The sequence below is a fragment of the Falco biarmicus genome, chromosome 10 (assembly GCF_023638135.1).
Source record: "Falco biarmicus isolate bFalBia1 chromosome 10, bFalBia1.pri, whole genome shotgun sequence".
Classification (NCBI taxonomy): Eukaryota; Metazoa; Chordata; class Aves; order Falconiformes; family Falconidae; genus Falco; species Falco biarmicus.
The window spans coordinates 28,721,631-28,740,661 of record NC_079297.1 but is presented as its reverse complement, the minus strand read 5'-3'; the positions used below and the strand labels follow the sequence as shown (position 1 = coordinate 28,740,661).

Sequence of the window (19,031 nt, the reverse complement as noted above, 5' to 3'; positions counted from 1 at the left end):
TCCACCTTTTGCATAGTGGTTTAATAGCTAAGGCACATCACAGGATGCCTGTTTTTAGTGTAAAGTCCTGCAGAGATGTGAACTGAAGAATTCATCAGCAAAAATACTGTATCCTGACTGGGCAGGCTTCTGTGCTTGCCTCTGCTGTACCTGCCCAGACCTGCTGTCAGAGACGGGGTAGAGTAGATCATTCTCGGACCTGGTCTGGTTTAGTGATTGCTGTAAACAGACACCAGGATGTGGTACCAAGTTCTCTGCTGCTTTCCCTGGTGTGTGCTGTAAAACTCTCTTCCAAGACAAATGTAAAACTATGGTAATTTTGCATCATGTGGGATGCTCTTCCATCTTACCTTTTGGTGGCTGTTCAAAAGCAAGTAAATGACTTAATAGAATTAGATTCAGGGACAAAAGCATCAGAGACCTTGTCACTCCATTCCTTTCCTCTCACTGGAGTTACAAAAAGTGGTATTCAAATGTGATCTAATTATCCTCGTTTATTATTTAATGTTTTGCTGTCTAATTTTTGGCAATCTTGTCAATGCAAGTATGCTTATTGAATAAAATAGCGAAATTGAAAATGAAGAAGGCTCTTAGCAGTGCTGTTTGCACCTTGAGGGTAAGGGGCTGAGATGTTTATGCCAGTTAATTCTTCACTGAGTGTTCAACAGGATGCAAAATAGGCATACAGTGCAGTCATCTAAAAGGAAAGTATTATTTTCTCCATTTACTATTCTGAAACCAAACGAGTCGATTTTTCAGTGACTGTGGGATTCATCTGAAATTTACATGCAGGGACCTTTTTTACATAAAGCAAGTGAAATCCTGCATTATTCATGGTTTTGTCATTTTTTGGAGTGGTAGGTTATCCTGGAAGAAAGGAAATGAAACTTTATTCTACAGACACTTTCCCTTTATAGCTGTAATGGGAACATTGCACTGATAATTATAGTTTTACTAATTATACTTCCTCATTTGTTTGATCTTCATAAGAAGAATATTATTTAAGTCTGGTTTGCTGTTTGACACTAACTAAATTATGAATTGTAAGCAGGAAAGAGGTCATCTGTTTGTGTGATCTTTTCCCTGATTCTGTACTAGGTTCCTGGGAGGTTTTTTTTTCTGGAACAAGGCTCAGTTTTGAGCAATTCAGACAGTCAACAGACCTTATGGCTGTACAATGCAGATATTCACGTTACAGGAAATAATTGTAGAAGGATTTCTAGCACTGCTGTTGGTTCAATCTTGTTATCACAGTTGTTTTGTTAATAAAATCCTTAATGTCTTTCTGTCAAGTTAATTCTCACTGATAAATGTAGAGGACTGCTCTATTTTGTTTGGCTTAGAGATAGTTTTTTCTTTTTTAAAGTAAGAAATGGGCTTGTTCTTTCTTCGCAGATAATGTAAAGTCAGATCCAAAATGCTTCTAAAGGAAGAAGACATGATTTTTGTTGGTTTAAGCAGACCTTGGATCAAGCTTGTTACTAACAAACATCAGAACTTGAACACATGAGCAAAGTGCTAATCCCAATTCTAGATTGCCATCTGATTCCTGTGGTTTTCTTAGGTGAGTTAACCTGTTTTATGAAGTAGTGAAGGTCAAACAAAATCCCTTTAATTGCTTTAAATTTACATATACACTTGCGATTTATTTGAATGTTTTAATATGTGCAAATTTGGAATGGCTGACAGTGGGTAAGACAAAGGGCAAATAATTATACAATGTCATGACTAATTGCGTAAAGTTCAGTGAATTTTAATGATTCTTAAATAATGCAAACCTAAATGTACTCAACAGAGGATTTGTGTTTGGTAAAAATCACCATTTAGCACATACATAAAGGCAGGAAGGGTTCCATTCATGTAACATTGTCCGTGGAAATCAGGTAGCTGTTACTACATATTGCCAATGTTATTTGTATGGAGTCTTTCCTTGGCTGGTGTCAGGAATTGATGCTGAGCCTGCAATTAATTCATTCCTGAATGTCCACTGAGCACAAGTTTCAAAGATGGTAACAACACTTCAATTTTTGTGGTAACGTTTTAACCTGGAAAGCTTCGTTTTGTAACTGAAAGCAGCCAAAACTTTTTAAAGACCAGTTCTTTTATCTGGAGTTAACGTGACCTCGTAACACCATGGGCTGGGATCATTCATAGGAGTGAACTTGCAAGACTGGTGAAATAGGTGTGAGTGTGCTAAAGCATACCATCTGAGACTGCAAGACCTGAGCCTCATAAGAATGAGATTCCTATGACACTGTCATTACTCTGTTTAGTTTCTGTGGAAAAAATGCTTCATTGATAAAGGAAATTCTGAAAATAAAAATAACAACCCATGTCTCCCGATTGCTATTGGTAGACAGTATTTGTAGATGAACAGCAGTCTACTCATTTGATGAAAGCAGTCTACTCATTTGATGAAAGACTACAAGTACACGGTTTGTTATTTCATAAAGTACATTAGTCTTTGCAATAACGTTTGAGGCTGTCTCTCAAGAAGCCCGAGTTCATTCACTGAGTTGTATCGTATCAGATAAGTATACTCGTATTTTCTCACTGAGAAGTTCGCCTCTTAAGGAAACTGGCTGAATGACAACTGGATTGCTTGCTTTCTGTCATAATTCACGTCTTCCCACTTCAGCGCATGCTTGGGTATGGCAGTTATCTAATTGTCCTTTTTAAAATGGAGTGTTTTTATTATGCTTCATATGTTAGTGGAAATGCTTCTTGCATTGGCATTGGGAATGTTCTCCCTTTACTTTTTTCATAAATGATTTATCAACTCTGTTATTGCTTGCATGGTCTTTATTATGTCTCCCAAATGATATTTCCAGAACCCTCTTTTGCTTAAAAAACACAGGAAGATGAATGGAGCTTAATATTTGACCAGGAATTTACTTTAAGTCTTTTAAGCAATATTTTGAAGCCACTGGCACATCCTTAATAGTCCCAGAGGGAAAACAAAGAAGGTAGCTGATCTAAATTGAACGTGCATTGTAGTATGCACTGAAAAGTAGAGACTCAGGAAACCAGTCAAATTGTATTCTTAGGAAATCTTCAGAGAATGTGAGAGGAGGGCTTAGACTTGACAGTACTTCACTAAACTTTCAGGCTCGTATGACCCTCAGAAGCTTTTGACTCTCACTGGCTTGTGGTCTTTGGGTCCTAATTTGTTACAACTTCCAATGTAGCCCTACAGTTTATCTTGTTTTGACTTCTTTATGGTTGCTGTACATATGTTTTTGCCACTACGAGAAAATACTACCAGCAGTGATGCCCCTGGGTCCCTCTGCATATGGAGAGTTCAAAGTGTGATGTATTATAAAACTAGTCAGAAAAGAGTTGCTGTTTTCTCAAGACCTATCAAATAACGTAATTACTCTGGCATGTACTTCCTACTAGCCCATATTCCTTCTTATGGGAGAATTCCTCACTTTTTACCAGGAAAAAGCTGAAGCAGTTGTTGGTGAAACCTCATAGAAGGGATTGGTGTCAGAGCAATGCTTAAAATTTTGAATGGCTTGTCACTGAGATTGACAGATGCCCCCTCTCCTCACAGGAATGAGACTGAAAGTTGTGCCTCCACAGTGCACATTAGAACACTTCATTAAGAAATGTTGACACATAAAGCTGTATTTCCTAGTACACTAGGGCTATTTTATTCTGGCAAAAACACACAGTGATTTTATGAACTTTCTTTGTTTTTCAGGTAGGCAGTGAGGAACTGAAATCTCAGTGGACGGTGGCATTCAGGCTTTTCAGTGCATTGTCCTGTAAAGGTACCAGAGTTAGCTCAAAGCTTTCTTTTGTGCTGGTAGCAGTCACAGTGTCAGCATGAGCTAACTACTCTAAAGAGAAGCTTTCTTTGTGTGTCATGGTTGTTGGCTCTTCTGTTACCAAACCCTGCACTAGCATTTTGGAGACATACTTGGCAATTTGGGGACTTTGACAGATGGACTTGGGTGATTTAGTGGGAGCACTTAGGAGTTCTGCTGTCACCTTTCTACACTCCAGTCCTTGCTAGAAGTTCCTGCCTCAGAAGCGTGAGTTGTGTGCCAGTGCCTCTGCCACTCTCATTCACAGCTTAGTATTACAGTTTATGCTAGGTTGGCACTAATATGCTATAGGGTGAACTTGGGGAGCAGGGTTGCATGCATGTACCCTGCTATGCTTTGGTGTGGGGCAGTAATTCCTTGCAAAGGGGTGACATGGACAGCTGGGAACCTAATGTCTTTTCAAAGTGGTACTTAACCACTTCAGTTGCTTAGCTGGAAAGCTCTTTGCAAAATTTTTATGTAAGTGACAGTGTATCATCGTGCTTTCTGTGCATTCACTCTTGCTGTCTCATGGGTTAATAAGGAATAAGAGACAGAAAGTGGGGAAAAGAAAAAAGAATTGGAGAGGGACAGAAAAGAAGATGCTGATAAGGACAAATGCTGATGCTGGCAAAGAGGCGATGTAATTGCAGTTTGGTAAGTGACATTTACGGATTATGAAATATCTGCAGAAAATCTTGGAGAAATAATTGAACCAGACATCTTTCAGTTCTGGTGATCTGTGAGGAAAAGGACCAATACTCTGTGTTTTATATAAAAATAAGCTTATGCTTCATTGTATAATACAGATCTAATGATGAGCTGACTTTCAAATTATACATGTCCTTTTGATATATAGCTATACAAACTGAGATATTTTTATTCTGAATTTCAAATTTCTAGTGGCTTTGGATTTCTTCCTATTCTTGTCCCTGTCTAATTCATGCTGTTTCTTTCCCCCATAGAGACTCATTCCTTATTAAAGAAGATACAAGACCTAGAAAGATTCACATATGCCTAGCTCCTTGGAGAAGATAAAATAAGACCAAGTTGAGTGGGAAGATTTCCTTATCAAACTAAGTAGCAGCCAGACTCAAATTAAGTATTAGAAATTGTTTTCTAGAAACGTGCTACTGTGAGCTGTTGACAGTCTGGACACACCAGCTAGCTCCCTGCTCATGGTCAGTAATGGCAGCAGAAATTTTAGAATAATTGGCATGAATGAAATGAAGAAAGTTCCCAAGTTACCAACCAATTACCAGAGAAAAATGGAAAAGCACATGTGCCTTTTCTGTCTGCATTATTTCAGACTCATTTATTTTCTTGGTATAACATTTCTATTTTATTTCATGGTAACATGAATTCTCCTTCCTTCCTCTCCTTAAAATTTATAGTTAATCCTAAATTATAATTACACTTCTTTTAAATGCCTCTGGAAAAATCTTATAGAATTGGATGAGAATCAAATACAATTATTGTTGAATTAATTCTGTGGGAACAGATAAGGTTTTATAATATATTTTACTGATGACACAACTTGATTTTTTTCAGTGCTAACTGTAGTTGAACACAGCTAGCTGGTCAAAAGGAGCACTGTTTCTTACCATTTTCATGAACTGGAATTTATTGCTTGTTTGCTGGATGAAGATTACAACAAAGCGATAGGTCTGGAATATGGTCCTATGTGCAGTAAATTTGTACAAGGAAACCACAGAGCTATGAAAAAGCTTTTCTGAAAACCCTGAATTTTGTTTTTGTGTTCTCAGCCATTTCTAGTTTTTGGGATATATTTAAAAACAGTGTATATCTTCATCCTTCCATTGGATTTAGAAATGCTTCTGTCCCAAATTCTATATATGACATGCATTTCTGTCACAGTCATAACAGGAAGCCATTTACATGGTTGTTCCTGCTAGGGTTGTTCAGTATTATTTTGGAAGTGTAAAGGAGTCATCTGGTTATGTGTGATTTTGTTGATAGTGATGAAACATGCCCTTTTCTGAGACAGATTACGCTTTCTTGCTTGTACACCTGTTAATGTCCCTTCAGTCTTACCTTGGTGTAGTTTCACGGTATTACTCTAATCAGGAACCTTTCATTTTGCTCCTGGCAGTGCTAAGAAATGCAAATATTCAAATTTGATGTGGCAGCTTAGTTACCTGCATGTTGCTGACATCTTAGGATATAGCCCATGGGCCTGTCTGAACACAGAGGATAATACAGGGAAGAAACCTAGGTGTGTGGAGTGCACATCTGGACAGTTCTGGAGGAGTAAGTACTGTTATTTACCACTGCTTGCTGTAACTCAGTATATCATTCAAAGAAATATTATTTATATTTAAACCTTGCTAATGCTACAAATGGGTTTGTTGTTTCACCCGAGAAAGCAGTTTAGCCACTTAGTTCTGACACTTTTCTTCTTCACAAACTGAATAATCCAAGATATTACTTATGCTTTTCCCTAAGCTTTTAGAATTCATCCTTTTCTACTTTTTGATCAGATCCATAGAATGGCGTATAACTGAAACTGTAGCTGGGTGAACTGAACCAGTTTATACAGTTTCAAAAGGTGTATATGTTTGCCATCTTCTGTTGACTTGTGAATCATTGGTCTTGATGCACATCTTATTTCATACATTCATCACTGTAGATCAGTCTATGCTTATTTGTAGACAAAACCATGGCATTTTTTGTTTAGTTTTGTTTTCAGATTTTTTCAGCTATAATTTTAGAGGTATGTAGGGCTGAGCAGATAAGCTCTGTTTCCAAGTATGTTAGCAGTTTACCAATGTGGAGAAAAATGAAGGACAAAGTCAGGATATAATCTTTGTGAGATGAAGGAAAACGTAATTTATTTGAATGTCACCAGGTAGTAAGAAACAAAACACAGTGAATGCAACAACTTGTAATTCATTATCTAATGATTACACCAAGGTCACAATGGTAGAGGAACAGTAAAGATTGAGGTAAATCATATCATTTACTTATTTATGTTTCTAGCACATGTTGCAAAGTATACCTCCTTTGCTGTCCCATTGATGTGGTTGATCTGCACTGGAAACTTGTACTCCTGTGAATCAGAATGTCAGCTCATGTGGATGTTGCAGGGCAGTGGTACAGCAAAATAGCTTACTCTTCCTGCTGGTGATTTGCTTCAAAAAGTGATGTAGAAGCAAGCTACTGTCTAAAAAAGCCAGTGGAGAGCTATGAAGTTTTAAAGAACTGTAAATATAAATTTTAAAGAATTAGTATTCTGTATTTTGAGTGGCTATTTTGTAATTTTTTGGCTCACATGCCCCTGTGCTGATTACCAATGCTGTAAACGGGAAGAACAGGGAATGACAAGCAATTCAAGTTAAGGAACATACAAAATGTCACAGTAATAAAGTTTACTGCCATCCTTTCAGAGGTAAATGAGGCACTAAAATACTGGCTTCTCTTTCTTATGGCAAAGATAGAAATAAAATGTAGTATGTGCCCTTTCTTGTTCTTGTTTGTTTGACATGAACAACACAAGCTTATTTTATTCTCAGTGAATAAACATAAACTTATTGGTGGCTCTTTTAAAAAGAAAAATCAGTTACAAGACATTCAGCTGTCTGTCCTTCAAACTACTAAACTGCTAAGTAAAGACAAGAAAGAAAGGGAAAGCTGCTTAGATTTAAATATATTAATGAAGGAAAAGCTAAAGAAATCTGGGACTAGGAAGCTGACTAAAGTAGAATAGCATTTAGTTAAATACTCATATGGTTCCCACAGATTATTAAAAAGCATATGGCTTTGTGAGCTAACAGTCTGGGTCCTGTGGGTTTGTGCTATTAAGCGAAAGTGTCTTGGGAAAGGGAAGGGAAACTGAAGGCTTATTTTTCCCCCCAGACTGCAACTGCCTGCCACTGAGCCAAGTGTATTTTATTCAATCTGAGTACTGGCTTGGATTTCTGAAAAGGAAATTTTGGAAGACTGCCTCGTTCATCAAAAATAATTTAAGGTGCCACCACAGAGGCAACAGGGCTTCTCATTATTGTTTCCTGTATTTTATGATGTTGGCACTTTTTCTGAAATAATTTGAGAATTGCAGATATAATAATGTTTTGGATTGTAGAAAAATAGATATCAACAATGGAATTCACATTTCATTTTATCTAGGTTTTGGTAATATGCCTCTTCCTCAGTAAATACAGCTTTTTCAAATGAAATCCTTACTCTGAACAATGGCATCATTATGTCAGGCACTTCTGTACAAAACTGAAGCATAGCAATTAGCACGAAATGAAAAAAATAATGTGAATACTCTTATAAACTTCTATGGATGATCAGTAAAGGACTTTAAACGCACGACATACCGAACTGAAGATTTTTAAAATAAACAACTTGGACATTTCTGAGTGACAAAACCCACTTTCTGTTCCCTGCGGACATTTTCCAATTGAGCTTGCTAGTGAGAACTCAAGGAAATATTTAGGAGATGGGCAGATATGGAATCATAGAATCATTTAAGTTGGAAAAGACCCTTAACATTATTGAGTCCAACCACTAACATAACACTGCCAAGTCCACCACTAAACCATGTCCCTAAGTGCCACAGCTACACGTCTTTTAAATACCTCCAGGGATGGTGATTCAACCACTTCCCCAGGCAGCCTGTTCCAGTGCTTTACAACCCTTTCAGCGAAGATTTTTTTCCTAATATCCAACCTAAACCTCTCCTGCTGCAACTTGAAGCCGTTTCCTCTTGTTCTACAAGTTGTTACTTGGGAGGAGGGGCCAACCCCCACCTCCCTACAGGCCTTTTCAGGCAGTTGTAGAGAGTAAGGTCTCCCCCGGGCCTCATTTTCTCTAGGCTACACAACCAGTTCCCTCAGCAGCTCCTCATAAGAGCTGTGCTCCAGACCCTTCCCCAGCCTCGTCACCCTTCTCTGGACACGCTCCAGCCCCTCTTCGTCCCTCCTGAAGTGAGTGGCCCAAAGCTGAACACAGGATTTGAGGGGCGGCCTCACCAGTGCCGAATGCAGGGGACGATCACTGCCCTGGTCCTGCTGGCCACGCTGTTTTGGGTACAAGCCAGGACGCTGTTGGCGGCCTTGGCCACCTGGGCACACTGCTGGTCATGGTCAGCCGGCTGCCAACCAGCACCTCCAGGTCCTTTTCCTTTATGTAGCTTCACCTCTAGATGCATAGTTGCCTTGGGGAGAGGGAGCCTGGCAAATGCAGTCTTTTTAAGTGTTTCCTTTTCTGATTCTACAAATGGCACTTATGCTAAGAAACTTAATTAGAAAGAAAAAAAAATAATCTTGCTGCATACTTTGCAGCTGCCAGTAGTCTGAGTGTAAAGCTATTTAACTTAATCGCAACAGGCCCGAGTATTTTAATTTAGCAGTCAGCAGCTGAAAATAAAGCATGGAAAGCAGCAATAAGGCAAGCTTCAAATGCTTTAAACTTAAATAGTACAACTATTTAGAATCTCTTTTACCCTGACTAAGAGTGTCAACCTTTTAAAAAAATTGAACTGAAACTGGAATTTGGGGAAATCTGGGAGTAAGACACTGAATCAGTGACGCAGTGATGATTCCTGGGGTGATAAAGAGGAGCGATGTTTTCATTCTTTCTCCATGTCATTTAACAAAACAAGGATGACTCTGTTATGCCAGACCAAAAGACCACATACATGAGCATCTGTGACCAAAAGTGAAGGCTGTAAGGGTAAGTAAAAGCTGTAGTAAAACTTTTTCCAATTCCTCTCCCTGTGTTCAGCAATTTTCCAAATTTATGTAAATTTCAGTAATCTTCAGTGGCTTTACATTTCATGAGTTTGTCCAATCTCATGTAAACCTTGTTTTGAACCTGTAATATGCAGTCTAATTGCTAAAATTAACAGCTTTGTTATTAGTAGGACATTATGTGGGACTGGTGGTATAAATGAAAAAGATTCCAGTGACATTTGGTACTGTGCCTGCTTACATAAATAGAGATCTTTCCTTAAAAAAGATTGGGTAGAAACAGAGACCATCCAAAATACTTATTTTTGAGATGAGGAAACCACTTCTGGCATCAGAATGATATGATCTTTCTATAAATTACATGATCTGGAACTGGTATGTTGACAAATGTGATGGGCCTCCTTTCATGATTAATAGTAGAGACTATCAAATCAAGTAAATGTTAGAAATTCCTCTGAGAGAGATTGAAACAAATTTTAAGGGAATTGTTGCAAAAAACTTTTTTAGATCCATGATTTTCTATTCTATTTTTAAGTACCACTTTTTTTGAGAATGCTGTTTTAAGTAAGCTCCTGGAAGTCCTCAGTTAATTTCTCTTAAGAGTGGTCCTGGTTTCCTTTTTGAGTGAGGCAGTTCACCATTGTGCCATCTGTAATAGAGCCAGAGACAAGGTGTGATTCACAAAGTATTCGTCTCTCATGAACTAAGTGGTAGTGCTAAACTTCTTAAGGGGATAATCTGGAATTTCTTGACTATACTATTACAAGAAAACCACTTCTCTTGTTTTTTGCTGCAGGTCTGTCCTTTACCATCTTACATGTCAGAGGGCCTTTGGAACATCAAACTATTTCTTACCTGATTCAATCTGACAAAGGTGAAACATAGTTATCATCTTGGATACAAACTGCACCACAGCAGAAGCTGAGTTTACAGGTATGCTGAGAAATGCCTGTGAAAGGTGGATAGTAGCTCAGCAGTGAACAACAACAAGCAATATTTAAAATATCAGAAATTCAGTACCTCTTATTCCTTTGCACAGTTTAACTTTACTATACTCTTACCAATATATAAATTAACTAAACAGAAATGGCTTTCAATGTTAAACCTACCTGACTGTGACTAATTGCATGTGATCCATGTTAGGAAAGTTCTCTGGGAGCCCAGAAAATACAAGTTACCTAGTTCTTGTTGCATTTGTTACAGATGAACCATAGGATTTGGGACAAAAATAAGAACAAAACTGATGTTCATTCTTAATTTGGAAAGAGCAGTGCATTTTAAAATATGCTTATTCATGGCAAAAGAGAAAAGAAATTTAATTTGGTCCTATCTTAAGTCTTATGACCAGAAGACGTTGATTCATGGAATGTTTTGTGATTTAGAATAAGAAATCTTTCAAAACTTTATAGATGTCTCAATCATATCCTAGTGAAGAGAGTCTTTGGGTGGGACTGAAATTCTCTTACTTAGTCGTAATTCATTTTTATTAATAACTTTAGTGTATAATGATACCAGGAAGGAAACCTGGGCATCCATTTGTGGATTTCTTCAGTTCAAGGATTTATCATTCAGACTTAATCTCTGTCTCACCCTGTGCGTATTATGATTTTAACATCTACTGCTTTTTGCTTATTACTGTTAATGTTGTAAAACAGACTCCTGGAAAGAGAAGCTAGAACAAGTAAGTCTCATTAAAAATAGTTATTTGGGCAATCAGGCCCCCAAAAAATAAAAGAAAGAAGAAAGGAGTGAAAAAAGTAGAAAAAACATGTTCAAGGCCAGTAATATAATCATAATGTGAAATGGAAATGAAAGCTAGCTTTTTAACTCAAGTTCCATTTTGTTTTCTGTTTTCCTGACTGCAGTTTTCATCTTTATCATCTAAACATCAAACATGCTCCACGTTAGCCACTCTGTGACTGTGGTAGTTGAGGGGAGGTGTCTTTGTAACCGAAAATAGCAAACAGATTGGTTTTGATATATCACTGGAGCTGGAATAATTCATTAAAGAGTGAACCTGTTGGCTTCAAGCAGTAAGTAGTATGTGTGATTTCGTGAACATTCTATTCTGTGCCTCATGAAGGTCAATAATACTGAATCATACGTCTCTGAAAACATAAAGGACACAGACTTCAGTATATAGACAATAGTACAAGTGGTAAGCATAATCATAGCATAAACCCAAACAATATAAAAAGGTTGTAACAGATTGTAACTTTGGTGCAGGAAACCTTCTTGTGCCTAGGTTTACTCTGTATGCAGAACTTGTGAGATTACGGAAATTAGATGAGGTGTAGTAGCTGTAATGTCTTATGACTTTTAAATTTTTAATTACATTTTGTTCTACATGCACTAGCAATAATTATTCTCCACTGCAGTTGGGTAAAACCATGGATTCTCCCACCCAATAATTTGAAAAGGCGTAATGCCACCAACATATTTCATGAGATTGTTTTGCACACTGAATTAGTCAGATACAGTTGACAGCCTCTCTGGATTGAGAAATACAGTCATGTAGTAATGGGCTCTAGTAATTTATGAATTTACTGTGCAGGGTTATAATCCGTATTTTGGATTTTCAATATCTTTCTGCTTCCTGTACTACTTTATCCTGGAGTTTCTTTAATCAGGAATTCATTTTCTCATGTTTAGAGCAATAACAAATGTTTCAATAGGACTAGATAAGCTGGGTGGATTTGTCTGGAGCCAGATTCGATGACAGCACTCTAGATAATTTAGTTTTCATCCTATTTTTCTTTGCTAAGATGTTTTTAAGTAAATACATTAAAACAGGCTTTCTTCTTAAGAAAAGCCTAATAAGATTAAAAAGCTGGAATTCTGTGGATGTTTTGTGTTTTCTTCTCTATCCCTTTCAAGATGATGATAAACTGTCTTGAGTCAACTGTCTACAACAAAATTCTGTCTTAATTTTTATGAATGCTGTGACTGTCAGCTGTTATGTTAAAGTGTTGAAGTAACGTAATTTCAATCTCATTTTCCAAAGTGACATTGGCAATGACCATGTATCCCATTGTCTTTCACTGAGATCCAGAACTCATCTGTAGCTGTGTAAAAGCTACGTGGTGGAATAATGACAAACTTACAAAGCCATAAATCTATGTGGTAAAGTGTCTAATTTCCCTAAAAGCTAAACAGTCAGCTTTTGTGGTGTAGAGCTCTGTTAAATGCCTTTGTTGGTGTCTCTGTCGGCGAAGTGGGTCAAGGGCTGACAGAAGGAAGAATCCTCCATATCTTCAGGATGTAAAAATTTTGGGATGCAGTTGTTGCTGGTATTCATCTCTCAGGAAAAATAATGTAATACATATGGTTCAGCCATAGGAGTAGGGAGCACACGCTACTCGCCCGCCATGCTGTGATTTAGATGAAGTTCCATCATGTGGAATCAAAGATTCACATGAAACACCTACTACTCTTGAAATACATTTAGAACAATGTTTGTGTCAACTAAATTAATCTTCCATTTTGAGTCCACATTGAGCAAAATTATTTATCCTAACATAAACCATTTGACTGATTAATTTCACAACTCCTTTTACTGTTTCTTTCTTTGCTTTTCATTTTGTTTCTTTGCCTCTCCTGGACAATCATAGGTTTCCGTGTCTTTGAAATTCCAATAGTAAATTTTTTAATGAAATGGGGAGAATGTTAAGGTTTGTGAGAGTAAAGCATAACATCACCTTAATTATTTGCATCTCAAAAGCAAATTACATACATAGTTATTTTTAACTGTAATTAATGACATGTACATTTCACAACAGCTTATTATTTAGATTTTGAAGTAAGATGGTAAATTCTAGTCAGTAGTCGGCTTTATTCTTTTTGTCTCCTGAGGGAGAGACTTTGCTGTGTAAAATCTTCTGTTAGCTGTTACACAAACAAACCACGTGGCATGCTTACGGTATGCCATTATTGCATAAGTTCTTGCATTTCATATCTGTCAAGATTCCTACCTTCCTTTTCAGTTGGCAGCCTGTTACCTTTGCAACTGTTTAAGAAAGCTCCTCTATTTCTACCCTAGAGCCATAATTACATATAAGCCTTGAGCCAGAGATAAGCCTGTGCTAGCAAAATGTTTGTATGTATCTTGGAAACATAATATCAGAATGGTGTTATCTGAGTTCCCGTATTACATGTGGTAGAGGTAAACCCAGTAGCCTTATTCTTCCTCAGAGCAAGTGATTATCTTTATCTGATTGATTCTCCAAAGAGTTGCCAAATTCAAGAGCTGTTTGATAACCAGTGAAAGGGATGTTGATGACAAAAGTTACAAGTCCAAGTTTCCAATCCAACAAAAGATGTTTAACGTGTATAACTAAAACAAACGGACAATTCCTATGTTGTTTGCTGGATTTGGGCTCAAAAGCTTAAGCTAAATATCTTGAAACTTGTGGATTTTACTCTGACTTGTATGAATTATATGGGGGGGCGGGGGAAAGATTAATATTAAAGTTCTAATGGGCATATTAACTTGGTCATCATGTGTAGATATTATATTTACATATTTTGATTGGTTTTGATAGCAGCATAACAATATATTGCTACCTAATCTGTAAAAAAGGGAAATTTCATTGCTTAAGCTTTTATTTCTGTTTTTGTCAGAAAAAACCAAAACACTTCAGTGTCTATAGATGTTATAGTGTATATTTGTAACTAGGTGGTTACAAATGTCAGTTATAGAGAGTTTCTTCTCTGAGCACTTACAGAAATGGCAAGACTGTATATGGACACTTCTTATCAAACACTGCTTTTCCATCTCAGGTGGAGTAAGACTGATGGATGGACATAATAAAGTGAAGAGAACACTGGTTTCTGCCATGCAGCACTCGCCAAGTTTTCTGTCCATCAGAGCAGAAAGAGTTAAAAAAAATTCAGACCAATGTTACCTCACCATCCCCAAAGTGGAAGGTGGCACATGAGAGGAAAAGGTGGACCGCATTCATAAAGCCTGTCAAGGTTTTTGGGTGCTAAATGATGGGAAGGTGGGAGAAGGAGAACAATGGAAGGCAGCAGAATTTTATTTTCATTCTACCAAAAATAAAAATAGATAAAACTTTAGGCTGCTTGGTCTGAACTGTTTTCCATTAACGTAGATGGAAGCCATAGGACTGGATGTATATCACAGCCTTCAGCTAATGATGATGATAAGCACTTGTTAGCATATTAATTAAATTTTGTAGGGTGAGAGAAGCCTAGTGATCTAACTTATGCACACATATGAGTGCTTGTGAAATACATGGTTTTTCTTTTTCTTTTTTTCCCAACTAATGTGATGATTGCTATCTGTTAGAATTTTAATATACAGGTTTTTATTTGGTTTTAGCTTCCCAGACCTGTTAGAAGCCATTTCAGAACAACTGATTGAACGTGGTGTTCCATTCTGCCAAGCAGTGAGTCCAAATGTGGTATGACTTTTTTTTCTTGAGATGACTGGCCTTCACCGTTTTCTTCCTCAGGACAAGCAAAAGGTAAGAAAGACTGTCTCCATGGAGCTACCCAACTGATGCATGATATTGATAGCTGAGGGTTTGATAAAGAAGAAAATATATTTCACTGTTAGCCAGGAAAGCTTTTTATGTGTCTGAAGTTCTATAAGGTAGTACATGGTCAGGCTCAGGGTTGCAGAATAATGTTTAATATAGGATGTTCACTGAAAGAAACTAGAACTGAGGAACATTCCGCCACTGTGTCCTAGAAGATGTTTTTTGTATTGTCTGCTCCCTCTAAAGGGCTTTTCAAAGAAAAGAAGTAATTTGACACAAAGGAAAACTGGGATGAGAGAATTACTAGAGGAGAAAGGATGGATTCACTCATGTTTTGATTTAAATAAGAAAACTCCTAATTTATTTTCCAGTACTTAATTTTAAATCCAGTTATGATTTTTCTGGCAGTACAGCTGTACCTTGAAAAATGTTGATTTAACATACACGTATTTCATGTCAATTCATCAATATTTGAAGGGAAACTGGACAGGTGAGCCAGCTGGCATGAAATGAAGGATGTCAAGCTGGTTGGCTGGGAGGTGTTGTGGTTATTCAGAACTCCAAGTTCCCTAACTGGCAGCTGTGCAGGCTGTCCAGTGCTGCAGGTTGTCTCATGTGCTGGCTGCCTGGCTGGTGGCAGCTGTGTGCCTGCCCAGTGCACAGCAATGAGGCTCATCATAGGGATAATTTTTTGTACCTAAAATTTCTGTGTCTGAGGGATTCTTTTGAATGTGAAACCAGTAAGTGCATGCTTAAAATGCAGTAAAATTAAATCTATTTTTAAAAGCTGATAGCTTAAAGCCAAGTAAAAATATAGGAACAGCATTAAAAAATAACTTGTTTCTTCAATTAGAAATACCTTCAGTAGGTGTGATGAATTTTGCTTATTCTGGCAGTGTGCTTTTCTGGTGTCATTAGGCTTCTTGTGGCTAAGACCACAATGTATTTAAAGGAACTGGAGTTACTAGGAAAGACATTACACGAATATATGACTAGTAGCATTGAGATCGATACAATGAGTCATAATCTCACAACATCTGCATATATATTAGTGCTTCCTTGTGTTAGATTCGGGGATTTCAAGTTAAATAACAGGTGTGATACAGGAAAAAAAATGATCCTAAGCCGTGTAAGCTGAAAGCATATAGGATGTATAGGAAAACCTTTGAGAAAGGAACACAGTATTTATGCTGTTCTTTTTATTGTGTTATTTCATCTGACTAAAAAAAATAAATCACATGGCTTGTAGTGAACATTTGGAAAAGGTAAAAGTAGAAATCTTTCAATACTTGCTAAAATTTCTTAGTATTACATAAAAAGTATGCAGTTTAAATTGTGCTTTTCTCTGCTTTGTTAAATCTTTGAAATTGGAGATACATGCTTGCGTTCTTGCATTAAAATGGAGATATATGTGTATATATACGCTCTCCCTGCTGGAACAGCTTTCAAGAATATTCTGCATGTCTTGTTTAAATATACCAATTGGATTCTATTTCCTTTCCATTTCAAGAAATTAGCGCTGCTCCAGTAGTCATAGAAACTGAAAATAAGAACAGACTGTTGAATATAACCATCAGCAGAAATTCTGAACACTGAATACAGTTCTCCTAAGTTCATACCTACGTAGGAATCTAAAAGAACATTTCAGAAGTAAACTCTGTTAGCAGTCTGTCAAATGTAGTAGCAGCAATTAGTCTTAATGGTAGCAATTGTTAGGACTTAAGTGAAAGGCTGCTCTGCATTTCTTTCTACCCTCTCCCAAACAAATAATTGCGATATGTTTTCTGACACTAACAAAAATCCCTCTGATATGTAACCCACTACTGTTTATGCCTTACAAACCAAAGAAAGATAGGAGTTGCAGGTACTCTTCTGCAGTGTAGATGAAAACTTTTGTTGTGAACATGCAGCCTTATCTTAATATCAGAAGTATCAAAATTGGGTATTGGAACTCTATGTTCATAGGCTCTAAAAATGAATTAGCCATCTGTAAAATATGTAAACAAGAATATATCACATTTGTACTTCTAAATACTGCAACTACAGACACAGATGAAGTAATTGCATATGAAATTAGTAATCATATGATTGTGTGGAATTACTTGATCTGATTTGCATGCTTGACTGAAGAATTATGCACGTGAATCAAGCTTAGTAAATAATTCATACCTTATCCTATAGCTAATTAATTTAACATCATTTTTCTTTTCTGCAATTTGTGTAGGAGTGCAGTATTCTCTTGAAATTAGCAGTCTTTCCATAATAATTACCAATATCAAGGAATAAGTTCTGGTTTGCAAACTTTTCAGTGCAGAGTAACTATTACTCGTTCAATATTTGAATAGTGTTGGCTAGTTCTAATTGGTCACGCAAACCTCCTCCTTTTTCTGTTTTTCTCACTTGATTAAAATAATGCTTGGTTATAGACTATAGGTGTGAGTACATGCTCTAAAAAAAGCTTTTCTGCATATATTTAATATGCTCCTCTTGTCTCTAAGTCACAGCCTTTGATGTCCTAGAGACTCAAAATAATTGGTTATTGGGAGGGAAACTAAAGATCAGCAGCTTGGTTATTTGCCATAGCAAATACCTACAGTGAAAATTAGTACTGGAAAAATATTTTCATGGATTTAACAGTGGAATTTGGCTTCAGGTAAATCATTAGATACCAGTAAGATTCACAGTATTTTAGGGCATCTACTGCTATAAATTGGGCAATTACTGGCATCTAATGCTATCGCAGAAACTGCAGTGAATTTATTAATAGGTTATAGGGTTGACTACTGGGGCTTGTCAATACAAGAGTAACCTAAATGAAAAGGTTCACTAGCAAGTGAAGGAGGGTGTGTGAAAGGCCCTTCCACGTCTGTATTTGCTATGTCCTTCATTTGCCTTGGGGCAAAACTGGAAGAATACTAAATATTGTAAAGGATTACATTTCTGTTCCAGAAGGCTTGAAATGTAAAACTTGGACTGCCTTTCGAGAAACTCCTTGCAGTATGGTACAGAGTCCTTAAACTTTTGATAGCAGTTGCAGGAATTTGGACTACTGTCTGGATTATTTGCCAGATTTTCATAACCAGGAAATACATCAAAATAAAATCTGGTGATAGGCAAGTAAGTAGCAGGACATTAATTTCTCCCTTACTCTGATATTCCATGAAATGAGACCTCTGTAATCTTTTCATCTTGGAATTCTGTATTTATTTAGTTCAGAGGTCATTTAGCTAGAAGAAATGTGTTCCTGACAATCTTTTTAAACTGATCTAGAACAGTTTTAATTGCAAACTAGTGCTAATTCTGTACCAACATGATAATGTATCAAGCATGCCTGAATTTCCCAGTGTAAATGCAGCCAGGAGTTAGCTTCTTCTTATGGTCTAAAATTTGTCAACGTTGTCAAATTGGGGTTTGACTCCTGTTTATGCTGGTCTGGGAGCAGAGTTCGATCTGTACAGCTGGAACTATGAAAAATGCTGAATGTTTATTGACAAAAGTAGTCTCTACTGCTGAGGTAAGAGTACTGTTTTGAGTCCAGAACAGGTTGGGATATGCCAGAAGGTATATGTATCCCCACAAGCTATTGCAACAATTTCCCTAATTAATACTGAAAAAAACCCATAAAATGTTATTAGTATAAAATTTCTCTGACAAGAGAGGGATCAGTCTTTACTGGGAGAGGTATTGCAAGTGAAATCAACATTCTTTTAATGAAATGTATTTTAACTTAATAGATGAATAAGGATTTTCTTGGGCGGGGGGGGCAAGTTTTGAAATAACTTTCTAATGTTATAGAAGAGATGAAGGAATAATCCTAGCAAAATCTTCAGTTTTGCTGTTGCAGTTCAAATAGTGAAGGAGATTAAAGAGCTTTTTATTGTGTATCAAAGGATACAGCTTTGTGGTCAGACAGAGCTCTAAGTGCTAGTCTAAGATTAGTAAATATGCAAATGCTCAATCTTAAATAGAAAACTTGGAAGAATCCAATCCTTAGCTTATGC

General features: G+C 36.9%; 1 long non-coding RNA gene across 16 annotated transcripts in view; it reads left to right on the top strand.

Moving 5' to 3' along the window:
• The window catches only part of LOC130155679 (uncharacterized), a 316,598-nt gene that overhangs the window by 98,600 nt on the left and 198,967 nt on the right, over nucleotides 1-19,031 (top strand). For 15 of the 16 annotated variants that reach the window (XR_008824188.1, XR_008824182.1, XR_008824187.1 and 12 more), the window contains 7 exons: nucleotides 1,396-1,564; nucleotides 3,707-3,776; nucleotides 4,778-6,083; nucleotides 9,442-9,512; nucleotides 10,326-10,462; nucleotides 11,395-11,562; nucleotides 14,871-15,015. This is a non-coding gene — a long non-coding RNA (uncharacterized LOC130155679). The remainder of the gene's footprint in view (nucleotides 1-1,395; nucleotides 1,565-3,706; nucleotides 3,777-4,777; nucleotides 6,084-9,441; nucleotides 9,513-10,325; nucleotides 10,463-11,394; nucleotides 11,563-14,870; nucleotides 15,016-19,031) is intronic. The other variant, XR_008824180.1, reaches the window with a different exon arrangement.